This window comes from Dendrobates tinctorius, unplaced genomic scaffold (assembly GCF_039654945.1).
Source record: "Dendrobates tinctorius isolate UK_male_01 unplaced genomic scaffold, ASM3965494v1 ptg000011l, whole genome shotgun sequence".
NCBI classification, from domain to species: Eukaryota; Metazoa; Chordata; class Amphibia; order Anura; family Dendrobatidae; genus Dendrobates; species Dendrobates tinctorius.
Genome location: NW_027361679.1, coordinates 119,781,079 through 119,797,882, shown reverse-complemented (window position 1 = coordinate 119,797,882; position 16,804 = coordinate 119,781,079). Strand labels below are relative to the sequence as shown.

The 16,804-nt window shown below is 51.4% G+C and overlaps 31 pseudogenes; all 31 read right to left on the bottom strand.

Moving 5' to 3' along the window:
- Positions 1-607: 607 nt before the first annotated feature.
- On the bottom strand, positions 608-726 carry LOC141051758 (5S ribosomal RNA; annotated as a pseudogene).
- A 273-nt stretch (positions 727-999) lies between these two features.
- LOC141057861 (5S ribosomal RNA) lies at positions 1,000-1,118 on the bottom strand (annotated as a pseudogene).
- Positions 1,119-2,543: 1,425 nt separating this feature from the next.
- Positions 2,544-2,662, bottom strand: LOC141057850 (5S ribosomal RNA; annotated as a pseudogene).
- Positions 2,663-3,123: 461 nt separating this feature from the next.
- On the bottom strand, positions 3,124-3,242 carry LOC141056361 (5S ribosomal RNA; annotated as a pseudogene).
- Positions 3,243-3,703: 461 nt separating this feature from the next.
- Positions 3,704-3,822, bottom strand: LOC141054220 (5S ribosomal RNA; annotated as a pseudogene).
- Positions 3,823-3,899: 77 nt separating this feature from the next.
- Positions 3,900-4,018, bottom strand: LOC141054215 (5S ribosomal RNA; annotated as a pseudogene).
- Positions 4,019-4,094: 76 nt separating this feature from the next.
- Positions 4,095-4,213, bottom strand: LOC141054902 (5S ribosomal RNA; annotated as a pseudogene).
- An 845-nt stretch (positions 4,214-5,058) lies between these two features.
- On the bottom strand, positions 5,059-5,177 carry LOC141054210 (5S ribosomal RNA; annotated as a pseudogene).
- A 77-nt stretch (positions 5,178-5,254) lies between these two features.
- LOC141051752 (5S ribosomal RNA) lies at positions 5,255-5,373 on the bottom strand (annotated as a pseudogene).
- Positions 5,374-5,646: 273 nt separating this feature from the next.
- LOC141052548 (5S ribosomal RNA) lies at positions 5,647-5,765 on the bottom strand (annotated as a pseudogene).
- A 657-nt stretch (positions 5,766-6,422) lies between these two features.
- Positions 6,423-6,541, bottom strand: LOC141056355 (5S ribosomal RNA; annotated as a pseudogene).
- Positions 6,542-6,618: 77 nt separating this feature from the next.
- LOC141056345 (5S ribosomal RNA) lies at positions 6,619-6,737 on the bottom strand (annotated as a pseudogene).
- A 658-nt stretch (positions 6,738-7,395) lies between these two features.
- LOC141054204 (5S ribosomal RNA) lies at positions 7,396-7,514 on the bottom strand (annotated as a pseudogene).
- A 469-nt stretch (positions 7,515-7,983) lies between these two features.
- Positions 7,984-8,102, bottom strand: LOC141059297 (5S ribosomal RNA; annotated as a pseudogene).
- A 461-nt stretch (positions 8,103-8,563) lies between these two features.
- On the bottom strand, positions 8,564-8,682 carry LOC141054200 (5S ribosomal RNA; annotated as a pseudogene).
- Positions 8,683-8,759: 77 nt separating this feature from the next.
- Positions 8,760-8,878, bottom strand: LOC141051828 (5S ribosomal RNA; annotated as a pseudogene).
- An 844-nt stretch (positions 8,879-9,722) lies between these two features.
- Positions 9,723-9,841, bottom strand: LOC141054191 (5S ribosomal RNA; annotated as a pseudogene).
- Positions 9,842-9,918: 77 nt separating this feature from the next.
- On the bottom strand, positions 9,919-10,037 carry LOC141051748 (5S ribosomal RNA; annotated as a pseudogene).
- Positions 10,038-10,310: 273 nt separating this feature from the next.
- LOC141058621 (5S ribosomal RNA) lies at positions 10,311-10,429 on the bottom strand (annotated as a pseudogene).
- Positions 10,430-10,890: 461 nt separating this feature from the next.
- Positions 10,891-11,009, bottom strand: LOC141056327 (5S ribosomal RNA; annotated as a pseudogene).
- Positions 11,010-11,086: 77 nt separating this feature from the next.
- On the bottom strand, positions 11,087-11,205 carry LOC141054187 (5S ribosomal RNA; annotated as a pseudogene).
- Positions 11,206-11,282: 77 nt separating this feature from the next.
- On the bottom strand, positions 11,283-11,401 carry LOC141051739 (5S ribosomal RNA; annotated as a pseudogene).
- Positions 11,402-11,674: 273 nt separating this feature from the next.
- LOC141059124 (5S ribosomal RNA) lies at positions 11,675-11,793 on the bottom strand (annotated as a pseudogene).
- A 461-nt stretch (positions 11,794-12,254) lies between these two features.
- Positions 12,255-12,373, bottom strand: LOC141057839 (5S ribosomal RNA; annotated as a pseudogene).
- Positions 12,374-12,823: 450 nt separating this feature from the next.
- LOC141059290 (5S ribosomal RNA) lies at positions 12,824-12,942 on the bottom strand (annotated as a pseudogene).
- Positions 12,943-13,787: 845 nt separating this feature from the next.
- Positions 13,788-13,906, bottom strand: LOC141057828 (5S ribosomal RNA; annotated as a pseudogene).
- Positions 13,907-14,356: 450 nt separating this feature from the next.
- On the bottom strand, positions 14,357-14,475 carry LOC141056324 (5S ribosomal RNA; annotated as a pseudogene).
- Positions 14,476-14,936: 461 nt separating this feature from the next.
- On the bottom strand, positions 14,937-15,055 carry LOC141059105 (5S ribosomal RNA; annotated as a pseudogene).
- A 77-nt stretch (positions 15,056-15,132) lies between these two features.
- LOC141054179 (5S ribosomal RNA) lies at positions 15,133-15,251 on the bottom strand (annotated as a pseudogene).
- Positions 15,252-15,327: 76 nt separating this feature from the next.
- LOC141054851 (5S ribosomal RNA) lies at positions 15,328-15,446 on the bottom strand (annotated as a pseudogene).
- Positions 15,447-16,479: 1,033 nt separating this feature from the next.
- Positions 16,480-16,598, bottom strand: LOC141051734 (5S ribosomal RNA; annotated as a pseudogene).
- Between the last annotated feature and the right edge of the window lie 206 nt (positions 16,599-16,804).

Sequence of the window (16,804 nt, the reverse complement as noted above, 5' to 3'; positions counted from 1 at the left end):
GCAAGCTTGGAAATAAAACGTACAAAATGTCAACAGGACCAGGGATTCCCAGCCAGTCTCCCATGCTGGTACTGGCCCGGCCTCAAGCTGCTGCGATCTGACGAGGGCATGCATATTCAGCTTAGAATGGCCGTTGACGGAAGAGTGCCATCTCTGACGTTCTTTTCAAGAAGGATAAACTCGGAAGGGCAAGCTTGGAAAAAAAACGTACAAAATGTCAACAGGACCAGGGATTTCCAGCCAGTCTCCCATGCCGGTACTGGCCCGGCCTCAAGCTGCTTAGCAGCTGCGATCTGACGAAGGCATGCATATTCAGCTTAGAATGGCCGTTGACGGAAGCGTGCTATCTCTGACGTTTTTTTCAAGAAGGATAAACTCGGAAGGGCAAGCTTGGAAAAAAAACGTACAAAAAGTCAACAGGACCAGGGATTCCCAGCCAGTCTCCCATGCCGGTACTGGCCAGGCCTCAAGCTGCTTAGCGGCTGCGATCTGACGAGGGAAGGCATATTCAGCTTAGAATGGCCGTTGACGGAAGCTTGCCATCTCTGACGTTCTTTTCAAGAAGGATAAACTCGGAAGGGCAAGCTTGGAAATAAAACGTACAAAATGTCAACAGGACCAGGGATTCCCAGCCAGTCTCCCATGCTGGTACTGGCCCGGCCTCAAGCTGCTTAGCGGCTGCGATCTGACGAGGGCATGCATATTCAGCTTAGAATGGCCGTTGACGGAAGCGTGCCATCTCTGACGTTCTTTTCAAGAAGGATAAACTCGGAAGGGCAAGCTTGGAAAAAAAATGTACAAAATGTCAACAGGACCAGGGATTCCCAGCCAGTCTCCTATGCCGGTACTGGCCCGGCTTCAAGCTGCTTAGCGGCTGCGATGTGACGAGGGAATGCATATTCAGCTTAGAATGGCCGTTGACGGACGCGTGCCATCTCTGACGTTCTTTTCAAGAAGGATAAACTCGGAAGGGCAAGCTTGGAAAAAAAACGTACAAAATGTCAACAGGACCAGGGATTCCCAGCCAGTCTCCCATGCCGGTACTGGCCCGGCCTCAAGCTGCTTAGTGGCTGCGATCTGACGAGGGCAGGCATATTCAGCTTAGAATGGCCGTTGACAGAAGCGTGCCATCTCTGACGTTTTTTTCAAGAAGGATAAACTCGGAAGGACAAGCTTGGAAAAAAAACGTACAAAATGTCAACAGGACCAGGGATTCCCAGCCAGTCTCCCATGCCGGTACTGGCCCGGCCTCCGGCTGCTTAGCGGCTGCGATCTGATGAGGGCATGCATATTGAGCTTAGAAGGGCCATTGACGGAAGTGTGCCATCTCTGACGTTCTTTTCAAGAAGGATAAACTCGGAAGGGCAAGCTTGGAAATAAAACGTACAAAATGTCAACAGGACCAGGGATTCCCAGCCAGTCTCCCATGCTGGTACTGGCCCGGCCTCAAGCTGCTGCGATATGACGAGGGCATGCATATTCAGCTTAGAATGGCCGTTGACGGAAGCGTGCCATCTCTGACGTTCTTTTCAAGAAGGATAAACTCGGAAGGGCAAGCTTGGAAAAAAAACGTACAAAATGTCTACAGGACCAGGGATTCCCAGCCAGTCTCCCATGCCGGTACTGGCCCGGCCTCAAGCTGCTTAGCAGCTGCGATCTGACGAGGGCATGCATATTCAGCTTAGAATGGCCGTTGACGGAAGCGTGCCATCTCTGACGTTTTTTTCAAGAAGGATAAACTCGGAAGGGCAAGCTTGGAAAAAAAACGTACAAAATGTCAACAGGACCAGGGATACCCAGCCAGTCTCCCATGCCGGTACTGGCCCAGCCTCAAGCTGCTTAGCGGCTGCGATCTGACGAGGGCATGCATATTCAGCTTAGAATGGCCGTTGACGGAAGCGTGCCATCTCTGACGTTTTTTTCAAGAAGGATAAACTCGGAAGGGCAAGCTTGGAAATAAAACGTACAAAATGTCAACAGGACCAGGGATTCCCAGCCAGTCTCCCATGCCGGTACTGGCCCGGCCTCAAGCTGCTGCGATCTGACGAGGGCATGCATATTCAGCTTAGAATGGCCGTTGACGGAAGCATGCCATCTCTGACGTTCTTTTCAAGAAGGATAAACTCGGAAGGGCAAGCTTGGAAAAAAAACATTCAAAATGTCAACAGGACCAGGGATTCCCAGCCAGTCTCCCATGCCGGTACTGGCCCGGCCTCAAGCTGCTGCGATCTGACGAGGGCATGCATATTCAGCTTAGAATGGCCGTTGACGGAAGCGTGCCATCTCTGACGTTCTTTTCAAGAAGGATAAACTCGGAAGGGCAAGCTTGGAAAAAAAATGTACAAAATGTCAACAGGACCAGGAATTCCCAGCCAGTCTCCTATGCCGGTACTGGCCCGGCTTCAAGCTGCTTAGCGGCTGCGATGTGACGAGGGAATGCATATTCAGCTTAGAATGGCCGTTGACGGACGCGTGCCATCTCTGACGTTCTTTTCAAGAAGGATAAACTCGGAAGGGCAAGCTTGGAAAAAAAACTTACAAAATGTCAACAGGACCAGGGATTCCCAGCCAGTCTCCCATGCCGGTACTGGCCCGGCCTCAAGCTGCTTAGTGGCTGCGATCTGACGAGGGCAGGCATATTCAGCTTAGAATGGCCGTTGACAGAAGCGTGCCATCTCTGACGTTTTTTTCAAGAAGGATAAACTCGGAAGGGCAAGCTTGGAAAAAAAACGTACAAAATGTCAACAGGACCAGGGATTCCCAGCCAGTCTCCCATGCCGGTACTGGCCCGGCCTCCGGCTGCTTAGCGGCTGCGATCTGATGAGGGCATGCATATTCAGCTTAGAAGGGCCATTGACGGAAGTGTGCCATCTCTGACGTTCTTTTCAAGAAGGATAAACTCGGAAGGGCAAGCTTGGAAATAAAACGTACAAAATGTCAACAGGACCAGGGATTCCCAGCCAGTCTCCCATGCTGGTACTGGCCCGGCCTCAAGCTGCTGCGATCTGACGAGGGCATGCATATTCAGCTTAGAATGGCCGTTGACGGAAGCGTGCCATCTCTGACGTTCTTTTCAAGAAGGATAAACTCGGAAGGGCAAGCTTGGAAAAAAAACGTACAAAATGTCAACAGGACCAGGGATTCCCAGCCAGTCTCCCATGCCGGTACTGGCCCGGCCTCAAGCTGCTTAGCAGCTGCGATCTGACGAGGGCATGCATATTCAGCTTAGAATGGCCGTTGACGGAAGCGTGCCATCTCTGACGTTTTTTTCAAGAAGGATAAACTCGGAAGGGCAAGCTTGGAAAAAAAACGTACAAAATGTCAACAGGACCAGGGATTCCCAGCCAGTCTCCCATGCCGGTACTGGCCCAGCCTCAAGCTGCTTAGCGGCTGCGATCTGACGAGGGCATGCATATTCAGCTTAGAATGGCCGTTGACGGAAGCGTGCCATCTCTGACGTTTTTTTCAAGAAGGATAAACTCGGAAGGGCAAGCTTGGAAATAAAACGTACAAAATGTCAACAGGACCAGGGATTCCCAGCCAGTCTCCCATGCCGGTACTGGCCTGGCCTCAAGCTGCTGCGATCTGACGAGGGCATGCATATTCAGCTTAGAATGGCCGTTGACGGAAGCGTGCCATCTCTGACGTTTTTTTCAAGAAGGATAAACTCGGAAGGGCAAGCTTGGAAAAAAAACATTCAAAATGTCAACAGGACCAGGGATTCCCAGCCAGTCTCCCATGCCGGTACTGGCCCGGCCTCAAGCTGCTTAGCGGCTGCGATCTGACGAGGGCATGCATATTCAGCTTAGAATGGCCGTTGACGGAAGCGTGCCATCTCTGACGTTCTTTTCAAGAAGGATAAACTCGGAAGGGCAAGCTTGGAAATAAAACGTACAAAATGTCAACAGGACCAGGGATTCCCAGCCAGTCTCCCATGCCGGTACTGGCCCGGCCTCAAGCTGCTTAGCGGCTGCGATCTGACGAGGGCATGCATATTCAGCTTAGAATGGCCGTTGACGGAAGCGTGCCATCTCTGACGTTTTTTTCAAGAAGAATAAACTCGGAAGGGCAAGCTTGGAAAAAAACGTACAAAATGTCAACAGGACCAGGGATTCCCAGCCAGTCTCCCATGCCAGTACTGGCCCGGCCTCAAGCTGCTTAGCGGCTGCGATCTGACGAGGGCAGGCATATTCAGCTTAGAATGGCCGTTGACGGAAGCGTGCCATCTCTGACGTTTTTTTCAAGAAGGATAAACTCGGAAGGGCAAGCTTGGAAAAAAAACGTACAAAATGTCAACAGGACCAGGGATTCCCAGCCAGTCTTCCATGCCGGTACTGGCCCGGCCTCAGGCTGCTTAGCAGCTGCGATCTGACGAGGGCATGCATATTTAGCTTAGAATGGCCATTGACGGAAGTGTGCAATCTCTGACGTTCTTTTCAAGAAGGATAAACTCGGAAGGGCAAGCTTGGAAATAAAACGTACAAAATGTCAACAGGACCAGGGATTCCCAGCCAGTCTCCCATGCCGGTACTGGCCCGGCCTCAAGCTGCTGCGATCTGACAAGGGCATGCATATTCAGCTTAGAATGGCCATTGACGGAAGTGTGCTATCTCTGACGTTCTTTTCAAGAAGGATAAACTCGGAAGGGCAAGCTTGGAAAAAAAACGTACAAAATGTCAACACGACCAGGGATTCCCAGCCAGTCTCCCATGCCAGTACTGGCCCAGCCTCAAGCTGCTTAGCGGCTGCGATCTGACGAGGGCATGCATATTCAGCTTAGAATGGCCGTTGACGGAAGCGTGCCATCTCTGACGTTCTTTTCAAGAAGGATAAACTCGGAAGGGCAAGCTTGGAAATAAAACGTACAAAATGTCAACAGGACCAGGGATTCCCAGCCAGTCTCCCATGCCGGTACTGGCCCGGCCTCAAGCTGCTGCGATGTGACGAGGGCATGCATATACAGCTTAGAATGGCCGTTGACGGAAGCGTGCCATCTCTGACGTTCTTTTCAAGAAGGATAAACTCGGAAGGGCAAGCTTGGAAAAAAAACATACAAAATGTCAACAGGACCAGGGATTCCCAGCCAGTCTCCCATGCCGGTACTGGCCCGGCCTCAAGCTGCTTAGCGGCTGCGATCTGACGAGGGCATGCATATTCAGCTTAGAATGGCCGTTGACGGAAGCGTGCCATCTCTGACGTTCTTTTCAAGAAGGATAAACTCGGAAGGGCAAGCTTGGAAATAAAACGTACAAAATGTCAACAGGACCAGGGATTCCCAGCCAGTCTCCCATGCTGGTACTGGCCCGGCCTCAAGCTGCTTAGCGGCTGCGATCTGACGAGGGCATGCATATTCAGCTTAGAATGGCCGTTGACGGAAGCGTGCCATCTCTGACATTCTTTTCAAGAAGGATAAACTCGGAAGGGCAAGCTTGGAAAAAAAATGTACAAAATGTCAACAGGACCAGGGATTCCCAGCCAGTCTCCTATGCCGGTACTGGCCCGGCCTCAAGCTGCTTAGCGGCTGCGATGTGACGAGGGAATGCAAATTCAGCTTAGAATGGCCGTTGACGGACGCGTGCCATCTCTGATGTTCTTTTCAAGAAGGATAAACTCGGAAGGGCAAGCTTGGAAAAAAAACGTACAAAAAGTCAACAGGACCAGGGATTCCCAGCCAGTCTCCCATGCCGGTACTGGCCCGGCCTCAAGCTGCTTAGTGGCTGCGATCTGACGAGGGCAGGCATATTCAGCTTAGAATGGCCGTTGACAGAAGCGTGCCATCTCTGACATTTTTTTCAAGAAGGATAAACTCGGAAGGGCAAGCTTGGAAATAAAACGTACAAAATGTTAACAGGACCAGGGATTCCCAGCCAGTCTCCCATGCCGGTACTGGCCCGGCCTCAGGCTGCTTAGCAGCTGCGATCTGACGAGGGCATGCATATTTAGCTTAGAATGGCCATTGACGGAAGTGTGCAATCTCTGACGTTCTTTTCAAGAAGGATAAACTCGGAAGGGCAAGCTTGGAAATAAAACGTACAAAATGTCAACAGGACCAGGGATTCCCAGCCAGTCTCCCATGCCGGTACTGGCCCGGCCTCAAGCTGCTGCGATCTGACAAGGGCATGCATATTCAGCTTAGAATGGCCATTGACGGAAGTGTGCCATCTCTGACGTTCTTTTCAAGAAGGATAAACTCGGAAGGGCAAGCTTGGAAAAAAAACGTACAAAATGTCAACACGACCAGGGATTCCCAGCCAGTCTCCCATGCCAGTACTGGCCCAGCCTCAAGCTGCTTAGCGGCTGCGATCTGACGAGGGCATGCATATTCAGCTTAGAATGGCCGTTGACGGAAGCGTGCCATCTCTGACGTTCTTTTCAAGAAGGATAAACTCGGAAGGGCAAGCTTGGAAATAAAACGTACAAAATGTCAACAGGACCAGGGATTCCCAGCCAGTCTCCCATGCCGGTACTGGCCCGGCCTCAAGCTGCTTAGCAGCTGCGATCTGACGAGGGCATGCATATTCAGCTTAGAATGGCCGTTGACGGAAGCGTGCCATCTCTGACGTTCTTTTCAAGAAGGATAAACTCGGAAGGACAAGCTTGGAAATAAAACGTACAAAATGTCAACAGGACCAGGGATTCCCAGCCAGTCTCCCATGCCGGTACTGGCCCGGCCTCAAGCTGCTTAGCAGCTGCGATCTGACGAGGGCATGCATATTCAGCTTAGAATGGCCGTTGACAGAAGCGTGCCATCTCTGACGTTTTTTTCAAGAAGGATAAACTCGGAAGGGCAAGCTTGGAAAAAAAACATACAGAATGTCAACAGGACCAGGGATTCCCAGCCAGTCTCCCATGCCGGTACTGGCCCGGCCTCAAGCTGCTTAGAGGCTGCGATCTGACGAGGGAATGCATATTCAGCTTAGAATGGCCGTTGACGGAAGCGTGCCATCTCTGACGTTTTTTTCAAGAAGGATAAACTCGGAAGGGCAAGCTTGGAAATAAAACGTACAAAATGTCAACAGGACCAGGGATTCCCAGCCAGTCTCCCATGCCGGTACTGGCCCGGCCTCAAGCTGCTTAGCGGCTGCGATGTGACGAGGGCATGCATATTCAGTTTAGAACGGCCGTTGACGGAAGCGTGCCATCTCTGACGTTCTTTTCAAGAAGGATAAACTCGGAAGGGCAAGCTTGGAAAAAAAAACGTACAAAATGTCAACAGGACCAGGGATTCCCAGCCAGTCTCCCATGCCGGTACTGGCCCGGCCTCAAGCTGCTGCGATCTGACGAGGGCATGCATATTCAGCTTAGAATGGCCGTTGACGGAAGCGTGCCATCTCTGAGGTTCTTTTCAAGAAGGATAAACTCGGAAGGGCAAGCTTGGAAATAAAACGTACAAAATGTCAACAGGACCAGGGATTCCCAGCCAGTCTCCCATGCCGGTACTGGCCCGGCCTCAAGCTGCTTAGCGGCTGCGATCTGACGAGGGCATGCATATTCAGCTTAGAATGGCCGTTGACAGAAGCGTGCCATCTCTGACGTTCTTTTCAAGAAGGATAAACTCGGAAGGGCAAGCTTGGAAATAAAACGTACAAAATGTCAACAGGACCAGGGATTGCCAGCCAGTCTCCCATGCCGGTACTGGCCCGGCCTCAAGCTGCTTAGCGGCTGCGATATGACGAGGGGATGCATATTCAGCTTAGAATGGCCGTTGACGGAAGCGTGCCATCTCTGACGTTCTTTTCAAGAAGGATAAACTCGGAAGGGCAAGCTTGGAAATAAAACGTACAAAATGTCAACAGGACCAGGGATTCCCAGCCAGTCTCCCATGCCGGTACTGGCCCAGCCTCAAGCTGCTTAGCGGCTGCGATGTGACGAGGGTATGCATATTCAGCTTAGAATGGCCGTTGACGGACGCGTGCCATCTCTGACGTTCTTTTCAAGAAGGATAAACTCGGAAGGGCAAGCTTGGAAAAAAAACGTACAAAATATCAACAGGACCAGGGATTCCCAGCCAGTCTCCCATGCCGGTACTGGCCCGGCCTCAAGCTGTTTAGCGGCTGCGATCTGACGAGGGCAGGCATATTCAGCTTAGAATGGCCGTTGACGGAAGCGTGCCATCTCTGACGTTTTTTTCAAGAAGGATAAACTCGGAAGGGCAAGCTTGGAAAAAAAACGTACAAAATGTCAACAGGACCAGTGATTCCCAGCCAGTCTCCCATGCCGGTACTGGCCCGGCCTCAGGCTGCTTAGCGGCTGCGATCTGATGAGGGCATGCATATTCAGGTTAGAATGGCCATTGACGGAAGTGTGCCATCTCTGACGTTCTTTTCAAGAAGGATAAACTCGGAAGGGCAAGCTTGGAAATAAAACGTACAAAATGTCAACAGGACCAGGGATTCCCAGCCAGTCTCCCATGCCGGTACTGGCCCGGCCTCAAGCTGCTGCGATCTGACGAGGGAATGCATATTCAGCTTAGAATGGCCGTTGACGGAAGCGTGCCATCTCTGACGTTCTTTTCAAGAAGGATAAACTCGGAAGGGCAAGCTTGGAAAAAAAACATTCAAAATGTCAACAGGACCAGGGATTCCCAGCCAGTCTCCCATGCCGGTACTGGCCCGGCCTCAAGCTGCTTAGCGGCTGCGATCTGACGAGGGCATGCATATTCAGCTTAGAATGGCCGTTGACGGAAGTGTGCCATCTCTGACGTTCTTTTCAAGAAGGATAAACTCGGAAGGGCAAGCTTGGAAATAAAACGTACAAAATGTCAACAGGACCAGGGATTCCCAGCTAGTCTCCCATGCCGGTACTGGCCCGGCCTCAAGCTGCTTAGCGGCTGCGATCTGACGAGGGCATGCATATTCAGCTTAGAATGGCCGTTGACGGAAGCGTGCCATCTCTGACGTTTTTTTCAAGAAGAATAAACTCGGAAGGGCAAGCTTGGAAAAAAACGTTCAAAATGTCAACAGGACCAGGGATTCCCAGCCAGTCTCCCATGCCAGTACTGGCCCGGCCTCAGGCTGCTTAGCAGCTGCGATCTGACGAGGGCATGCATATTTAGCTTAGAATGGCCATTGACGGAAGTGTGCAATCTCTGACGTTCTTTTCAAGAAGGATAAACTCGGAAGGGCAAGCTTGGAAATAAAACGTACAAAATGTCAACAGGACCAGGGATTCCCAGCCAGTCTCCCATGCCGGTACTGGCCCGGCCTCAAGCTGCTGCGATCTGACAAGGGCATGCATATTCAGCTTAGAATGGCCATTGACGGAAGTGTGCCATCTCTGACGTTCTTTTCAAGAAGGATAAACTCGGAAGGGCAAGCTTGGAAAAAAAACGTACAAAATGTCAACACGACCAGGGATTCCCAGCCAGTCTCCCATGCCAGTACTGGCCCAGCCTCAAGCTGCTTAGCGGCTGCGATCTGACGAGGGCATGCATATTCAGCTTAGAATGGCCGTTGACGGAAGCGTGCCATCTCTGACGTTCTTTTCAAGAAGGATAAACTCGGAAGGGCAAGCTTGGAAATAAAACGTACAAAATGTCAACAGGACCAGGGATTCCCAGCCAGTCTCCCATGCCGGTACTGGCCCGGCCTCAAGCTGCTGCGATCTGACGAGGGCATGCATATTCAGCTTAGAATGGCCGTTGACGGAAGCGTGCCATCTCTGACGTTCTTTTCAAGAAGGATAAACTCGGAAGGGCAAGCTTGGAAAAAAAACATACAAAATGTCAACAGGACCAGGGATTCCCAGCCAGTCTCCCATGCCGGTACTGGCCCGGCCTCAAGCTGCTTAGCGGCTGCGATCTGACGAGGGCATGCATATTCAGCTTAGAATGGCCGTTGACGGAAGCGTGCCATCTCTGACGTTCTTTTCAAGAAGGATAAACTCGGAAGGGCAAGCTTGGAAATAAAACGTACAAAATGTCAACAGGACCAGGGATTCCCAGCCAGTCTCCCATGCTGGTACTGGCCCGGCCTCAAGCTGCTTAGCGGCTGCGATCTGACGAGGGCATGCATATTCAGCTTAGAATGGCCGTTGACGGAAGCGTGCCATCTCTGACGTTCTTTTCAAGAAGGATAAACTCGGAAGGGCAAGCTTGGAAAAAAAATGTACAAAATGTCAACAGGACCAGGGATTCCCAGCCAGTCTCCTATGCCGGTACTGGCCCGGCCTCAAGCTGCTTAGCGGCTGCGATGTGACGAGGGAATGCATATTCAGCTTAGAATGGCCGTTGACGGACGCGTGCCATCTCTGACGTTCTTTTCAAGAAGGATAAACTCGGAAGGGCAAGCTTGGAAAAAAAACGTACAAAATGTCAACAGGACCAGGGATTCCCAGCCAGTTTCCCATGCCGGTACTGGCCCGGCCTCAAGCTGCTTAGTGGCTGCGATCTGACGAGGGCAGGCATATTCAGCTTAGAATGGCCGTTGACAGAAGCGTGCCATCTCTGACGTTTTTTTCAAGAAGGATAAACTCGGAAGGGCAAGCTTGGAAAAAAAACGTACAAAATGTCAACAGGACCAGGGATTCCCAGCCAGTCTCCCATGCCGGTACTGGCCCGGCCTCCGGCTGCTTAGCAGCTGCGATCTGATGAGGGCATGCATATTCAGCTTAGAAGGGCCATTGACGGAAGAGTGCCATCTCTGACGTTCTTTTCAAGAAGGATAAACTCGGAAGGGCAAGCTTGGAAATAAAACGTACAAAATGTCAACAGGACCAGGGATTCCCAGCCAGTCTCCCATGCTGGTACTGGCCCGGCCTCAAGCTGCTGCGATCTGACGAGGGCATGCATATTCAGCTTAGAATGGCCGTTGACGGAAGCGTGCCATCTCTGACGTTCTTTTCAAGAAGGATAAACTCGGAAGGGCAAGCTTGGAAAAAAAACGTACAAAATGTCAACAGGACCAGGGATTCCCAGCCAGTCTCCCATGCCGGTACTGGCCCGGCCTCAAGCTGCTTAGCAGCTGCGATCTGACGAGGGCATGCATATTCAGCTTAGAATGGCCGTTGACGGAAGCGTGCCATCTCTGACGTTTTTTTCAAGAAGGATAAACTCGGAAGGGCAAGCTTGGAAAAAAAACGTACAAAATGTCAACAGGACCAGGGATTCCCAGCCAGTCTCCCATGCCGGTACTGGCCCGGCCTCAAGCTGCTTAGCGGCTGCGATCTGACGAGGGCATGCATATTCAGCTTAGAATGGCCGTTGACGGAAGCGTGCCATCTCTGACGTTCTTTTCAAGAAGGATAAACTCGGAAGGGCAAGCTTGGAAATAAAACGTACAAAATGTCAACAGGACCAGGGATTCCCAGCCAGTCTCCCATGCTGGTACTGGCCCGGCCTCAAGCTGCTTAGCGGCTGCGATCTGACGAGGGCATGCATATTCAGCTTAGAATGGCCGTTGACGGAAGCGTGCCATCTCTGACGTTCTTTTCAAGAAGGATAAACTCGGAAGGGCAAGCTTGGAAAAAAAATGTACAAAATGTCAACAGGACCAGGGATTCCCAGCCAGTCTCCTATGCCGGTACTGGCCCGGCTTCAAGCTGCTTAGCGGCTGCGATGTGACGAGGGAATGCATATTCAGCTTAGAATGGCCGTTGACGGACGCGTGCCATCTCTGACGTTCTTTTCAAGAAGGATAAACTCGGAAGGGCAAGCTTGGAAAAAAAACGTACAAAATGTCAACAGGACCAGGGATTCCCAGCCAGTCTCCCATGCCGGTACTGGCCCAGCCTCAAGCTGCTTAGTGGCTGCGATCTGACGAGGGCAGGGATATTCAGCTTAGAATGGCCGTTGACAGAAGCGTGCCATCTCTGACGTTTTTTTCAAGAAGGATAAACTCGGAAGGGCAAGCTTGGAAAAAAAACGTACAAAATGTCAACAGGACCAGGGATTCCCAGTCAGTCTCCCATGCCGGTACTGGCCCGGCCTCCGGCTGCTTAGCGGCTGCGATCTGATGAGGGCATGCATATTCAGCTTAGAAGGGCCATTGACGGAAGTGTGCCATCTCTGACGTTCTTTTCAAGAAGGATAAACTCGGAAGGGCAAGCTTGGAAATAAAACGTACAAAATGTCAACAGGACCAGGGATTCCCAGCCAGTCTCCCATGCTGGTACTGGCCCGGCCTCAAGCTGCTGCGATCTGACGAGGGCATGCATATTCAGCTTAGAATGGCCGTTGACGGAAGCGTGCCATCTCTGACGTTCTTTTCAAGAAGGATAAACTCGGAAGGGCAAGCTTGGAAAAAAAACGTACAAAATGTCAACAGGACCAGGGATTCCCAGCCAGTCTCCCATGCCGGTACTGGCCCGGCCTCAAGCTGCTTAGTGGCTGCGATCTGACGAGGGCAGGCATATTCAGCTTAGAATGGCCGTTGACAGAAGCGTGCCATCTCTGACGTTTTTTTCAAGAAGGATAAACTCGGAAGGGCAAGCTTGGAAAAAAAACGTACAAAATGTCAACAGGACCAGGGATTCCCAGCCAGTCTCCCATGCCGGTACTGGCCCGGCCTCCGGCTGCGATCTGATGAGGGCATGCATATTCAGCTTAGAAGGGCCATTGACGGAAGTGTGCCATCTCTGACGTTCTTTTCAAGAAGGATAAACTCGGAAGGGCAAGCTTGGAAATAAAACGTACAAAATGTCAACAGGACCAGGGATTCCCAGCCAGTCTCCCATGCTGGTACTGGCCCGGCCTCAAGCTGCTGCGATCTGACGAGGGCATGCATATTCAGCTTAGAATGGCCGTTGACGGAAGCGTGCCATCTCTGACATTCTTTTCAAGAAGGATAAACTCGGAAGGGCAAGCTTGGAAAAAAAACGTACAAAATGTCAACAGGACCAGGGATTCCCAGCCAGTCTCCCATGCCGGTACTGGCCCGGCCTCAAGCTGCTTAGCAGCTGCGATCTGATGAGGGCATGCATATTCAGCTTAGAATGGCCGTTGACGGAAGCGTGCCATCTCTGACGTTTTTTTCAAGAAGGATAAACTTGGAAGGGCAAGCTTGGAAAAAAAACGTACAAAATGTCAACAGGACCAGGGATACCCAGCCAGTCTCCCATGCCGGTACTGGCCCAGCCTCAAGCTGCTTAGCGGCTGCGATCTGACGAGGGCATGCATATTCAGCTTAGAATGGCCGTTGACGGAAGTGTGCCATCTCTGACGTTTTTTTCAAGAAGGATAAACTCGGAAGGGCAAGCTTGGAAATAAAACGTACAAAATGTCAACAGGACCAGGGATTCCCAGCCAGTCTCCCATGCTGGTACTGGCCCGGCCTCAAGCTGCTGCGATCTGACGAGGGCATGCATATTCAGCTTAGAATGGCCGTTGACGGAAGCGTGCCATCTCTGACGTTCTTTTCAAGAAGGATAAACTCGGAAGGGCAAGCTTGGAAAAAAAACATTCAAAATGTCAACAGGACCAGGGATTCCCAGCCAGTCTCCCATGCCGGTACTAGCCCGGCCTCAAGCTGCTGCGATCTGACAAGGGCATGCATATTCAGCTTAGAATGGCCGTTGACGGAAGCGTGCCATCTCTGACGTTCTTTTCAAGAAGGATAAACTCGGAAGGGCAAGCTTGGAAAAAAAATGTACAAAATGTCAACAGGACCAGGGATTCCCAGCCAGTCTCCTATGCCGGTACTGGCCCGGCTTCAAGCTGCTTAGCGGCTGCGATGTGACGAGGGAATGCATATTCAGCTTAGAATGGCCGTTGACGGACGTGTGCCATCTCTGACGTTCTTTTCAAGAAGGATAAACTCGGAAGGGCAAGCTTGGAAAAAAAACGTACAAAATGTCAACAGGACCAGGGATTCCCAGCCAGTCTCCCATGCCGGTACTGGCCCGGCCTCAAGCTGCTTAGTGGCTGCGATCTGACGAGGGCAGGCATATTCAGCTTAGAATGGCCGTTGACAGAAGCATGCCATCTCTGACGTTTTTTTCAAGAAGGATAAACTCGGAAGGGCAAGCTTGGAAAAAAAACGTACAAAATGTCAACAGGACCAGGGATTCCCAGCCAGTCTCCCATGCCGGTACTGGCCCGGCCTCCGGCTGCGATCTGATGAGGGCATGCATATTCAGCTTAGAAGGGCCATTGACGGAAGTGTGCCATCTCTGACGTTCTTTTCAAGAAGGATAAACTCGGAAGGGCAAGCTTGGAAATAAAACGTACAAAATGTCAACAGGACCAGGGATTCCCAGCCAGTCTCCCATGCTGGTACTGGCCCGGCCTCAAGCTGCTGCGATCTGACGAGGGCATGCATATTCAGCTTAGAATGGCCGTTGACGGAAGCGTGCCATCTCTGACGTTCTTTTCAAGAAGGATAAACTCGGAAGGGCAAGCTTGGAAAAAAAACGTACAAAATGTCAACAGGACCAGGGATTCCCAGCCAGTCTCCCATGCCGGTACTGGCCCGGCCTCAAGCTGCTTAGCAGCTGCGATCTGACGAGGGCATGCATATTCAGCTTAGAATGGCCGTTGACGGAAGCGTGCCATCTCTGACGTTTTTTTCAAGAAGGATAAACTCGGAAGGGCAAGCTTGGAAAAAAAACGTACAAAATGTCAACAGGACCAGGGATTCCCAGCCAGTCTCCCATGCCGGTACTGGCCCAGCCTCAAGCTGCTTAGCGGCTGCGATCTGACGAGGGCATGCATATTCAGCTTAGAATGGCCGTTGACGGAAGCGTGCCATCTCTGACGTTTTTTTCAAGAAGGATAAACTCGGAAGGGCAAGCTTGGAAATAAAACGTACAAAATGTCAACAGGACCAGGGATTCCCAGCCAGTCTCCCATGCCGGTACTGGCCCGGCCTCAAGCTGCTGCGATCTGACGAGGGCATGCATATTCAGCTTAGAATGGCCGTTGACGGAAGCGTGCCATCTCTGACGTTTTTTTCAAGAAGGATAAACTCGGAAGGGCAAGCTTGGAAAAAAAACATTCAAAATGTCAACAGGACCAGGGATTCCCAGCCAGTCTCCCATGCCGGTACTGGCCCGGCCTCAAGCTGCTTAGCGGCTGCGATCTGATGAGGGCATGCATATTCAGCTTAGAATGGCCGTTGACGGAAGCGTGCCATCTCTGACGTTCTTTTCAAGAAGGATAAACTCGGAAGGGCAAGCTTGGAAATAAAACGTACAAAATGTCAACAGGACCAGGGATTCCCAGCCAGTCTCCCATGCCGGTACTGGCCCGGCCTCAAGCTGCTTAGCGGCTGCGATCTGACGAGGGCATGCATATTCAGCTTAGAATGGCCGTTGACGGAAGCGTGCCATCTCTGACGTTTTTTTCAAGAAGAATAAACTCGGAAGGGCAAGCTTGGAAAAAAACGTACAAAATGTCAACAGGACCAGGGATTCCCAGCCAGTCTCCCATGCCAGTACTGGCCCGGCCTCAAGCTGCTTAGCGGCTGCGATCTGACGAGGGCAGGCATATTCAGCTTAGAATGGCCGTTGACGGAAGCGTGCCATCTCTGACGTTTTTTTCAAGAAGGATAAACTCGGAAGGGCAAGCTTGGAAAAAAAACGTACAAAATGTCAACAGGACCAGGGATTCCCAGCCAGTCTTCCATGCCGGTACTGGCCCGGCCTCCGGCTGCTTAGCAGCTGCGATCTGACGAGGGCATGCATATTTAGCTTAGAATGGCCATTGACGGAAGTGTGCAATCTCTGACGTTCTTTTCAAGAAGGATAAACTCGGAAGGGCAAGCTTGGAAATAAAACGTACAAAATGTCAACAGGACCAGGGATTCCCAGCCAGTCTCCCATGCCGGTACTGGCCCGGCTTCAAGCTGCTGCGATCTGACAAGGGCATGCATATTCAGCTTAGAATGGCCATTGACGGAAGTGTGCCATCTCTGACGTTCTTTTCAAGAAGGATAAACTCGGAAGGGCAAGCTTGGAAAAAAAACGTACAAAATGTCAACACGACCAGGGATTACCAGCCAGTCTCCCATGCCAGTACTGGCCCAGCCTCAAGCTGCTTAGCGGCTGCGATCTGACGAGGGCATGCATATTCAGCTTAGAATGGCCGTTGACGGAAGCGTGCCATCTCTGACGTTCTTTTCAAGAAGGATAAACTCGGAAGGGCAAGCTTGGAAATAAAACGTACAAAATGTCAACAGGACCAGGGATTCCCAGCCAGTCTTCCATGCCGGTACTGGCCCGGCCTCAAGCTGCTGCGATGTGACGAGGGCATGCATATTCAGCTTAGAATGGCCGTTGACGGAAGCGTGCCATCTCTGACGTTCTTTTCAAGAAGGATAAACTCGGAAGGGCAAGCTTGGAAAAAAAACATACAAAATGTCAACAGGACCAGGGATTCCCAGCCAGTCTCCCATGCCGGTACTGGCCCGGCCTCAAGCTGCTGCGATCTGACGAGGGCATGCATATTCAGCTTAGAATGGCCGTTGACGGAAGCGTGCCATCTCTGACGTTCTTTTCAAGAAGGATAAACTCGGAAGGGCAAGCTTGGAAATAAAACGTACAAAATGTCAACAGGACCAGGGATTCCCAGCCAGTCTCCCATGCTGGTACTGGCCCGGCCTCAAGCTGCTTAGCGGCTGCGATCTGACGAGGGCATGCATATTCAGCTTAGAATGGCCGTTGACGGAAGCGTGCCATCTCTGACGTTCTTTTCAAGAAGGATAAACTCGGAAGGGCAAGCTTGGAAAAAAAATGTACAAAATGTCAACAGGACCAGGGATTCCGAGCCAGTCTCCTATGCCGGTACTGGCCCGGCCTCAAGCTGCTTAGCGGCTGCGATGTGACGAGGGAATGCATATTCAGCTTAGAATGGCCGTTGACGGAAGCGTGC